Here is a 12,041-nt window from a genome sequence, read left to right as displayed (position 1 = left end):
GAGAAGAATAAGATTAATAATATAGAATTCACTTTTATAGTTAAAATCTATGACCATGAAGCCAAACAAAACATTTTCAAATAAGAGTGAAAAGTTGCTATAGATATGATCAATTATGTATCTAGAGAGGTCCTTCCACAGCATGTTTGTATGGGGACAATACCAAAACAAATGGAGAACATTTTCTGGTTGATCTTTACAAAACGAACAGTTAACATCAATGTCAGGAACAAATTTACTCAGATAGCAGTTAGTCGGATAATATATATGAATAATACGGTAAGATACTTCTCTAACCTTATTGGTTAGTAGAAATCTATGCGGGAGAGACGAAACTTCAGACCAGCAACTATCAGAGATTAAATTATTCCAGTAAGAGCAAACAGATGGTATCGAAACAGTATCTCTCTGAAATAAGGAGCGAACTGCTCTATTATTCTTAGGAAGCAGTGAAAAACAAATCTTCCCCATGGAAGATAGAGCAGGATTCATAGAAGGAACCTGTACCACAGGAGAGGCTCCTTTTAATAACATTAAAGCACCTGACGGAATAGCATCAAAAACCATCGCATACTCTCTAGGAGTGACAGGGAACTTAAATTTAATAAGAAATTATTTATAAGAGAGAAGGAAGCCGTCCGAATTCAAAAGTGTGACACGACAGTTAGACACGACTATAGTCAACAAAATAACGTCATGTCAAAATAAAATGCTTCTCCTGGCCTTATTTATTGACATGGAACTGCACCGAATATCCACATGAGGGCGATCTAACGCTGTCATAAAGTAGATGACTAGTGTTGGAACATACATAGGCCTATGTATATTCCAAACAAGAGTAGGATATTCGAAAATTAACTGACAGTAAAGCTGGAAAAATAATGTTTTGCAAAACTCCCATGTTGGCCTACTCTACTTTGTGTCGGGCAAGGATTTTTATTTGCTTCATGACATCACAAACTGATCAGCACATGTTCACGGTGAACTCAATGGTGATGAATGGTGAGTTATGTATTATGAATTTATGTCATTTTTTCGCTTAAGTAAAAGGATTATAGACACATTAATTGCATTATTTACATTATCGGAGTGCTAGGATGCTGTAGACATTAAGTAGTATGTGTATGTGTGAACCAGTCAAGTGACATTAGAGAGTTGCATCTCTATGAGGCTACCATGATGCCCCTGACTCTGTCTGGTCACTAAACACCCTCTGACAATTCCCTGATAATGGCTTCACTTGTCCGGGCCAAGAGAAGGCTGGCAGATCTTGGCTCTTGCCCAAGACATTTCTTACAGCCTGTTGGCTGCCAGTCAGGTTATGAGCGATGAACCTTGTGACAGAGCTGTGCTCCAAATCTGCTAAAATGTTAATTATATCTTGTGGCATTAGTAAAATAATGCTAATGATCAATGTGTATCCTCTCCGTCTGCTCTGCAGTGCTCTGTGCAAGGCATGCTCCAGACTCAGGCTGACCTTGTTTTTCCCAAATCACCTCATCACTCACGAAAAAGTCAACAACAGGAAGTAAATTGCCGCCATTTTAAGTCTCAACTTGTTGATGAATATTGTTTGTATATGTGATTATGCGCATCATTAGGCTGCTACGAGAGGGGCAATGTATAGTTCACACACCGTTGAACAAATTATGAGATCTGTGCGTAGCCTATCTTATACAAACCTATTGACACCAAAACATAACTAAAATATGTCCAATACAGGGATCTCTTTGTAAGCAGCTCGCATCCAGTTTAAAACTCTAGCGCTAACCTACAGGGCAATGAAACGAACAGCCCCCTCCTACCTCCAGGCCATGGTCTAACCCTACACCCCCTCCCGACCGCTACGCTCTGCTACCTCGGGGCGACTGGTTGCCCCGTCACTCCGAGGCCCCTGCGGTCGATCGACACGGTCACGGCTCTTCTTTGTCCTGGCCCCGCAGTTGTGGAATGAACTGCCCACTGATGTCAGGACAGCAGAGTCGCTGCCCATCTTTCGTCGCAGGCTCAAAATTCATCTCTTTAAGAAGTACTACAACAATCATCCCTCCTAAGCACTTATTGTATTGTTTTGCACTGTAGGCCTACTTTAGATTGCTATTCTTGCACTTTGCCTTCAGCACTAGATTATGCTCTAGTCGCTTGTTTTAGAAAGAAGATGCACTTGTGAGTTCTGGCAAGTAGTAGTAGGCTACATTGGCGTTTCCTACGTTAAATGCAATTAGTTAGTCACTTTGGATAAAAGCGTCTGCTAAATGACTGTAATGTAGTTTCATTGTACTTCTTAAACATGTCTTATACTGAATGCTATAGAACTGCATACTATTGTTACAATGCAATCCAATATGATATTGTATGCCCTGTATTTTTCTTTCTACCCATTTTTTTAAAATGCATATTTAGTAGGGGTGTAACAATATATCGTGCTACAATATATCGCGATACAGAAATGTCACAATACGTATCGTCAAGGTGAAAACAATATCGTGATATGTTTATTGTATATCAGTGAATGCTGGCTACACAACGCTGGTAACAAACATGTCTTTTGTCTAGGCCTATCCATGATATTACAACAGTTAAGCTCTAAATTCACAAAGTGTAGTGGAGTAGAAATGTGGAGAAATGCACTATTGGTGTGAACAGCAGCACTACTGCAACGCTTCACACCTGCCCTTAGTGTATCGTATCGCCGTGAGATTAGTGTATCGTTACACCCCTAATATTTAGTGTTATTAATTTCAGAAGCTCTGGGTTGTAGACCCACAACTGTCTGCGTGTGTCTAGCCATATCTGGACATGACTGTTGGTTGGAAATCAATCTGACTACATATATAGCCTACGTAATAGCTGTACCCCGCCCACAGACTAAGATAGATATAATAGCTGTGTTCCCCGGCCACAAACATAGATAGATAGATAGATAGATAGATAGATAGATAGATAGATAGATAGATAGATAGATAGATAGATAGATAGATAGATAGATAGATAGATAGATAGATAGATAGATAGATAGATAGATAGATAGATAGATAGATAGATAAGATACTTTATTGATCCCCAGGGGGAAATTGTTGCTACCTCTTTGGGTTTGAATGGTCACCCAGCCTGTGTGATTAGAATGGGCACAGCATTTGAGTGGTCACCCTGCACTTTGAATGGGCACAGCTTCTCATGCATTAATAATAGGCACGGCAATTGCACCAAGCATGGTTAGGTGTCAGTCTATTGAAGAGGAGGAGGCTGTGCATCCAATCTCCCAGCAGATGTGTCTGATATGAGGAAAGTAACTATTGTATTACAGCGGCAGAGCTATGGTTTTCTCCAACACCTGTAGAGGTGCTTGAATTAACCTCTGTACACCGTCATAGTGATTCCACTTCCTGAGGCAGGACATGGGGCAGATTACTCATTACCAGCCAAAATGACATTCCCACATTTTCTGCCTGTTAAATGAACTGGAGATCCAATCTTTTTTAGGCAGGGGAAGGAATGTACTGTATCATAACTTGCTTTGAGTCATTCCACACAAAGTCAGAAATAAATTGAATGTTCATAAAAATCCTCTTACATTTTCCCTTTTATGTTGAAACAAAGTCCTGCTCAGACAATGTCTTATGTGTCCCTATATAATAACTATTACCTTTCTGTGACTAAGTCAGTAGTATGACATTTCCAGTAGTGAGTCAAGCCTAAACATTCAGGTTTTAATACTTTGTAAAGCACAGACATATGTGGATGTTATTGATGTTTGTTTGTTGTCTTGAATTATAGGCCATTGCAATTCATTTGTTTGGACATGCCATTGATTGAGTCTCTCTCGATTTAGTTTCAAGATTATTCCGTTTATTCACTATGGTATACACATACAGTACTAGGAATTTGACTGGGGTAATACGCTGATGAAGACGGCATAGGACAGGGTGCAGGACAGGACAGTGCAAAGACATGACAGTGCAAATGCAATACAATAAACAGTGCAACTACAAAATACAGTGCAAAATAGCTGCAAGCGGCAATGATTTGGGACCAAGCGCTTTGGAATGGGTTGTGGCAACCTGGGGATTTGAACTGTTAACCTCTGAATCTGCAGAGAAGGTGAATTACCACTGCGCCACCGAGAGCACAGGGTTTACACACAGCACAAACTTGAGGTAATGATATTACGTGTACAAAACTGGGTTATTTCTCTTTTTAAAATTAAAATCATTATAACAATCAAAATGTTGGAGATAACATTTTGAAAAAAATCACACATCCTTGTTTTGGGTTTATTGTCAAATATTTTGGTGAAATTTGTTTAAAAATGACTGACAATGCATACAGTTTTAGCTGCACAAATGCTTTTAGCAGAGAACCAGGCCAGGTCCAGCCTGGCTTAGGTGCGAGGCTGACTTGTTTCTGTTCAGGACTGGTAGGACGGAAGCTAGTCATGCCACTGAAATAGCTGTGAATTGAAATTAAATGAAATAATGTCTGATAAATTAAGATAGGTCTTGTTGCTTGGACACATCAGTTCCAATGCTTCCAATGCTAATCCGGCACAATAAGAGCGGAATAGCCACTTAGCTCATGGGCTCACAAAAACTAGCAGAAGCTTCCATAACATTAATGGTAGCGGTCAGTGGCTAAAGCAGTTACACTGATGATAACATAAAGTCATCCCCACCGGGAACCCTGGTCTCCTGGGTGGGAGTCCAATGCTCTCACCACTACTCTACTTGTGCAGTGGAGATCGGCGGGTGGGTTTTGGTGTCCTTCTTCCAGTCCCTAGTGTGGGTTGGGGTTAGAATATGGGTTGGGGTTGGGACAGGATCTGATCTATAAGGCAAGGGGTAAAGGTTGGAAATGCAGGCCAACATTGTCCGCAGTAACGGAGGGAGGGAGTGATAACCGGACGAACGCTAAACTAGGTGTGCTGGCTTACAGCCATGCACAAAAAAGCATCAATACATGAAACTCATTCCTCCATCACCACCTAAAGCTGTGCCAGTCAACAGTCAGTCTAATCACAAGAAAATAAACCACATGTAGGCGTAGAGCAACTGGTGCATCACATCCCATACAAAAATGAATTACTATAGGATTTGAAGTGTCCTACTCTTATTGTAATGAGGACTGTCTGTCTATAATGCAGTAGCGTACCGTTGGGTCTTGCATAGGGTCTTCTCCGACATTGTAAGCTAGCTAGCTAGCTAGTAGGACCGGTGTCAATTGACCGTAACGTGGACTGTATTTTCATGAGGACTATAGGGGCGACGGAGCACTACCAAAATGCTAAACAGGGATGAAAATGAAGCAATATGGCAGAATACAAGACGCATTTAAAGTCGCACAGAAATGAAAAAAGCATTCTGTCCCATTTTGGTTCACATAATTGGTCATAGTGTCCACCTATTCAATGATGTATGCCCAAAAAAATTCTAAATTCTACTTTTGTTGTAATCTTATATTAAAGTATATAATTTCTTACTTCCTGGAAAATGGTAGGTCACGTGCAATGACGACAACAGGTACCTTAGATTTTAGGCCAATAATCTCACGACATCCACCCGTCAATCAACGCTATCCTTCTATCGAATCTGTCTAATGTTCTTAAAACCCATCCACTTGTCAATGTCTTTAATTACTGAGACATCTATTGTAGGTATAATTGAAAAAAAGAATTTCAAGAGTATTTCAAATGTTCAATTACTGCACATAAATTCAATAACTGACATACAACCAACAGGTAACTGCATTTTTACATAGCTTCTATAACATCCAGCGACAAAAAACTGATGTTCTGGGACCACTGCCTCTTGCGGTAGTAACATAGAACTGCAGGTCAACAACGGAAGGGACGGAGAGGGACAACCCGGCATTCCCTTTTCATGGTGCGATGGCTTACGCCTCACAAAAATAGGAAAGAAGAATACAGTCAAGCTGGAAAGTCTGCACACCCCTTTCACCTTCTCCACATTTTATTACATTACAGACTTATTATACAATAGATTGAGTTATTTTTTCCTCAAACATCTACACACAATATCCAATAATGATGAAGTGAAAACAGGTTTTTAGAAATCATCCAATTTTATTTTACTGACAAAAACAGGTTATTTAGGGGTTACATACACATATGTATGTACTGTGCACACCCTTAGTCTAATACTTAGTTGACGCACCTTTGACAGCAATTACAGCTTCATGGCATCTTGGGAAGGAAGCTACAAGCTTGGCACACTTGTTTCGGGAGATTTTTGCCCATTCCTCTTGGCATATCCTTGCAAGCTCCGTTGGATTGGGAGTGTCGGTATACAGCCATTTTCAGCTCTCTCCACAGATGTTCAATTTGATTCATCCTTCCATGCTTCACCGTAGGGATGGCATTATCCCAGTGATGAGCGGCGCCTGGTGTCCTCCAGACGTGACGCTTGGTATTCAGGTCACAGAGTTCAACCTTGGTTTCATCAGACCAGATAATCTTGATTCTCATGGTTTGAGTCCTCTAGGTGGCTTTTGGCAAACTCAAAGCGGCTGTCATGTGCCTTTTACTAAGGAGAGGCTTCTGTCTGGCTACTCTACCATAAATGTCTGATTGGCAGAATGCCGCCTGCATGGTTGATCTTCTGACAAGAATACGCTGGAGCTCTGTCACGGTATCATGAAATGTACAATGGGCGTTCCACAAGGGTCTGTGCTCTGGCCGTTGTTATTTAGTTTGTACATTAATGATCTCCCGCAACATTGTCAGGATGTAGAACTGCAAATGTATGCGGACGACACTGTAATTTACACACATGCAAAGACACCCGAGCTAGCAGCTGCTAACTATTTTTTATTTTTTATTAAACCTTTATTTTACCAGGGAAGTCCTATTGAGACAGAGGTCTCTTTTACAAAGGAGCCCTGGCCAAAACAGCCCAAACAGACAATTCAACAAACATTAAAAGCACATAAAAACACAGCAAAGCATTAGCACACACCATCAAAACAACAACAGGGCACATGTACACATCCACAAGACATAATAGCACACAATACCACATAGCATTATCAGTAGCAGCAAAAACAGACAATCACACACTCACATGGAGCAGCACACAACATCAAAACACCAACAGGGCACATGCACACGTCCACAAGACACAATAGCACACAATATGACATTGTGTATATTGACCGGCCAAAGGGACTGCAGATGTAAATTAGCTTCAAGCTAGAATCTGGTACAATGCATTATACTGTATGTTGCTATATAGGCCTAAATCTAGGAAGATTCTTGGTGGTTCCAAACTTCCTCCATTTATTAATGATGGTGGCCACTGTGCCACCTGTAGACATTTTTCCAGAGCCTTCTTCAGATCTATGACTTGAAACAATTCTGTTTCTGAGGTCTGCAGATAATTCATTTGACCCCATGGCTTGGACTTTACTCTGACATGCACTGTCAGCTGTGGGACCTTATATAGGCAGGTGTTGGCAATCTCCAATCATGTCCAATCAATTGAATTTACCACAGGTGGACTCCAATTAAGTTGTAGAAACATATCAAGCACGATCTGTGGAAACAAAATGCGCCTCAGCTCACTTTTGGGTGTCATATGAAAGGGTGTTCACACTTGTGTACATATATTTAGATTTTTAATAAATTAGCACAAATGTCTAAAACCTGTTTTCACTTTGTCTTTATGGACTATTCTGTGTAGAATTTTGAGACAAAAAATGAACTCAATCTATTGTAGAATAAGTCTGTAACATAATAAAATGTGGAGAAGGTGAAAGGGGTGTGGAGACTTTCCGGCTTGACTCTATGAAAAAAAGCAATAGGGGCCCTGCCGCAGCAGCGTCTGCTTGGACCCGTGAATATAACCAATAAAAAGAAAGGCGTAATGCAAATGACTCAATATATACAGAATACAGTGTGGTGAGTGTGTGTGCATAAAATGTGTGCAATGTGTGCGCCGTTGAGATACATGTATGTGGAACAATCAGAGGTCGAGTGCAAGTGGTGCAAACGGTAAAGAGTCAATGGGGAGGGGGGCGTCGTGGGGAGACATGAGACTAGTTAATGAGTCTGATGGCCGTGGGAAAGAAGCTGTTTTTGTGCTGCGTAGAGTGGTTCAAAGAGACCGTGACCAGGATGGGAGGGGTCGGCCATGATCTTTCCGGCCTGTTTTAGGGTCCTGGAGGCGTGCAGGTCCTGTAGGGATGACAGTCTACAGCCGATCACCCTCTCAGCGGAGTGGATGATGCGCTGCAGTCTGCCCTTTTTCTTTGTCTGTTGCAGCTGAGAACCAGATGGTGATGGAGGAGGTGAGGATGGACTCGATGATGGATGTGTAGAAGAGAACCACCATTGCCTTTGGCATATTGAATTTCTTCAGCTGCCTCAGGAAGTAGGCTATCCTCTCTAGTGCTTTTTTGGTGAGGGAGCTGATGTACAGCTTCCACTTGACTTAACAGTTATCTTACCGACATCTTGTTATTACCCAGCTAGCAGGGAATGTTCCCACAACATTGGGGAACATTCCCAACACGTTCTGCTAATGTTTTCACATTCTTAGAACATTTTTAGAACAAATGATTGCTAGCTGGGTTATCAGCATTGCTATCTTTAGTAGATGGGCTACTAGTATCAGTGTAATGCTATCCATCCAGACACTAAAAATACCCACAGAACTGTTAAATAAGAATGGAAAATAATAGAGAACAAGAGATGTTTAGGGCCCCATGTCTGTGTTGGTTTGGGCCCCAAAATGACTAAATCCACCCCTAGTGTGAGGGTACACTGCCTTTATTCTATCAGACCAGGCCTTCCTTCCTCTATCAGACCAGGCTTTTACTGTGACAACAGTAAAGGTATTATGGCATGCTCTGCTGAAAGTGGTATTTTTTAGCAACACTAACTCTAAACAATGCACAGTTGTATGCAAAGTGAAATGTGAGAAAATCACTTTTCAGTTGTTGAGAAAACAACTGCATACTAATTTATTTCTCCATATTCATCCAGGGGATGTGAATACATGGCCATCTGAGAATATGCACAGGCCAAAAGCAAGCATGCTTAGATGGGATTATTGATATGGTGCAGTGGTAAAGGGATGGTCTGCTGTAAACATCAGCAGCAGTACTTCAGCCATGATAAAGTGTGGCTATTGAGCTCCACCAGCAATAGATCATATTATCACGCACAGTGCTTGTTTGGAGAGAAACTCAGCCAGAGAGTAAGAAAGTCCATATTTTTTGTACTGACAATGGTCTTCTTGCCAAGGCACAATCAGTCACCACAGACACCCTTTCATGCTGCTAAGGGTCCTTTCTTAAGAAAAGCCATCATTCTGTCTGTGGGAATTTTAAACAAACTCTCAGTGAAACATGGTTACCTATCAATCTGTCTTCCCAATGATTCTACTATGGCCCTGCAATGGCTGTGAACGTTGTCTAGAAATGTTCTCTGTCAATGATCATCTATCAAACAGTCAATACTGCATCTACTTAGTATGTGCCACTAGTGGCTTTTTGAAGCGATACAGCACCAATCTCAATGTAAACAAACTCAATATCAGTTTATGATGGGGTGGTGAAAAACTAAAATCCTGCCCAAAATGCCTGCACTGCTAAATAGTATTTATACGTTAATTTTCTACAGACACTGCACATCTTTCTTTCTCACACTCATCAGAGCAACACAGTGTATCAAATGTATTCCTTTCAAAAACATTTAAATGCAAAAGACTTGCTGGCAGGCACTTTGTAGAAGTGAGACGTTCTTGGCTAAAAATATGAACTGGCTGTAAACAGGTTTGGGTGCATCTAAAGTGTCAGTGTTCTCTTGTGAAAGTGAGGGACTGTCTTTATTAGGATGCTACCCGGGTGATGAATGCAAGGTGTAGGATCTCTACCTGCCAGTCGAAAATGAATCTCTAGGATTGATTTGCTAACTTCCCTTTTTTCCCACAAGATGTAGACTTGACAGAGAGTCATCGAGGACCCTGGCAGAAGGGAGAATAATCTGCCCGGACAAGATGGAATTGGAGATAACTAATAATAGATGAATAAATCCTTAGAGAGTCATTGAGCATTTGCCTGGCTAAAGTTCTGGAGTGGTAAATTACCAATTCAAGTTCTAATCATTCAATACTAAGTCCACATCAATCAGGATTTAGAGCAAAACAGCACAGTTTCAGTTTTTCCATGTGATTGGTTCAAGGATTATCTATCTTCCAGGCGTCAGTGTGTGAAATCTGAATTCCTGTCTATAACTAAAAGTGTGCCACAAGGCTCAGTTTTGGGTCCTGTCCTTTTTTCCATTTATATTAATGATATTGTTTCTGCTTTAACTGGTTGTCATGCCCAATTATATGCTGCCATAAATATTGATTATGATGAAGTGCATATATCTACTTCTAGTGGCGTTTGCATTGAGAGAATCATTGAGTATAAATATGGCTTGTGGCTCGGTTTTCATTTAAGTTTCATGTGGATTACCTAGCCTCTAAGTGACAGAAAATTGGCTTCCTGTACAGAAACACATTTAGCTTTCCTTTGATGAGTAGGGAGAGGATTGTTGAAGCAGTTTAGAAATGAAGAGGCTGTTATTCTGCCATGTCACGTCCGAGGCTTAGAAAGATTATTCTTGAACCACATCGAATGCCTAAATAGATTAGGAAAACCAATACTGCATCCTGTTAGGAGACTAGCTTTAAAGTTTGAATTAAATAGGGGCAATGCTCTTAAATGTTCAGTTTTGTATAGACTGTAACATTTTAATTGTTCATTCTAAAACACATACCTTCTAAAGTACCATGACCCTCCAGCCTTAGCGGCTATACACAGCAGGCTCTTTCCCATTATGATTTAGCTGGTCACTGTGTATATGAATTGTATTTCCTAGCACTGTAATAGTGGGTTAAAATGTATTGTACAGTTATGTGATGTATTTTTTCACCAGGCTAATGTGATGCTCAGGTGATGGCATGTTTGTATGTGTTTTATGTCTGAAGAAGAGCGGTAGCTTGAAATGTCACACATTTGCTCCAGTGCAGACTGACATAGCTACAGTGTACGGACTCTATTCCTTTCTTTCACACTGTGTATATGAATTAATATGTGAATATGAATGAATCAACTCAAATCGTAAGTGATGCTGCTGCTATTGTAATAGGCTACTTCCTTCTCCAGATGGGCCTGTAGTTAGAGTCCATGTCACAAAATTGCCACACAAATTCGCTCAAACTAAAAGATCCATTAGTATTTTTGACCCAGAAAAGCCAAGGCATCTCTGGATCAGTGATTTCGAATGGAAGGGAGGCCATGCCACTGCGATATGCAGAATCCCTGAGTTTATAACTCCATATCAGAACTCAGAAGAGAATTTCTGATTAAATATGGAATAATTAAACCTACAGTATCTGACATATCTCAGATGAGCGACTTCTCAAAGTTTGCCTTGAAAGAATCAGTTCATCAAGGCAACCTTTATGCATGCTTTACAAGGCATCAGGAAAAGTAAATCTCTTTCATCCCTTGTGAACACAGGTTTGAAATCAACTACAAAGGCGTCCACTCTTTGAATTAAAAAAAAATCATGAAAAGTATAGGCCTAGAGTTGAACGGAAATCCAACTTGTTTTAATCTGTCTTATGCTCTTTAAAGAAGTAAAACACATTTTTGCAAGAATGTAACCAAAGCATGTAGTGTAATATGGTATTGAATGCTCATAATGTAAATGTCATCCCCTTGCTAAAGCAGATGTGGCCATAAAGGTCACATCCAGACTTCACAACCATTCCAGTCCTGTGGTGTTGTGACCTCTTTGGTTAAGCTCCTATTTGAATCCTGACTGGGGTGTGTGGCTGCAGCTACAAAGACATCTATTTAACTGATTAATTACAATGTTTTAAAAATAGTAATAGCCTGTGATTAGTCTGTGATTGGCACAGAATACTACTTAAGCACCTATTGTATTTTAGATTGCTGTTCTTGCACTTTGCCTTCAGCACTAGATTATGCTCTTAGTCACTTGTTTTAGAAAGGAGATGCACTTTTGAGTT

Source organism: Borostomias antarcticus (assembly GCF_949987555.1).
Source record: "Borostomias antarcticus genome assembly, chromosome: 15".
NCBI classification, from domain to species: Eukaryota; Metazoa; Chordata; class Actinopteri; order Stomiiformes; family Stomiidae; genus Borostomias; species Borostomias antarcticus.
Note: the sequence above shows the minus strand (reverse complement) of the source record.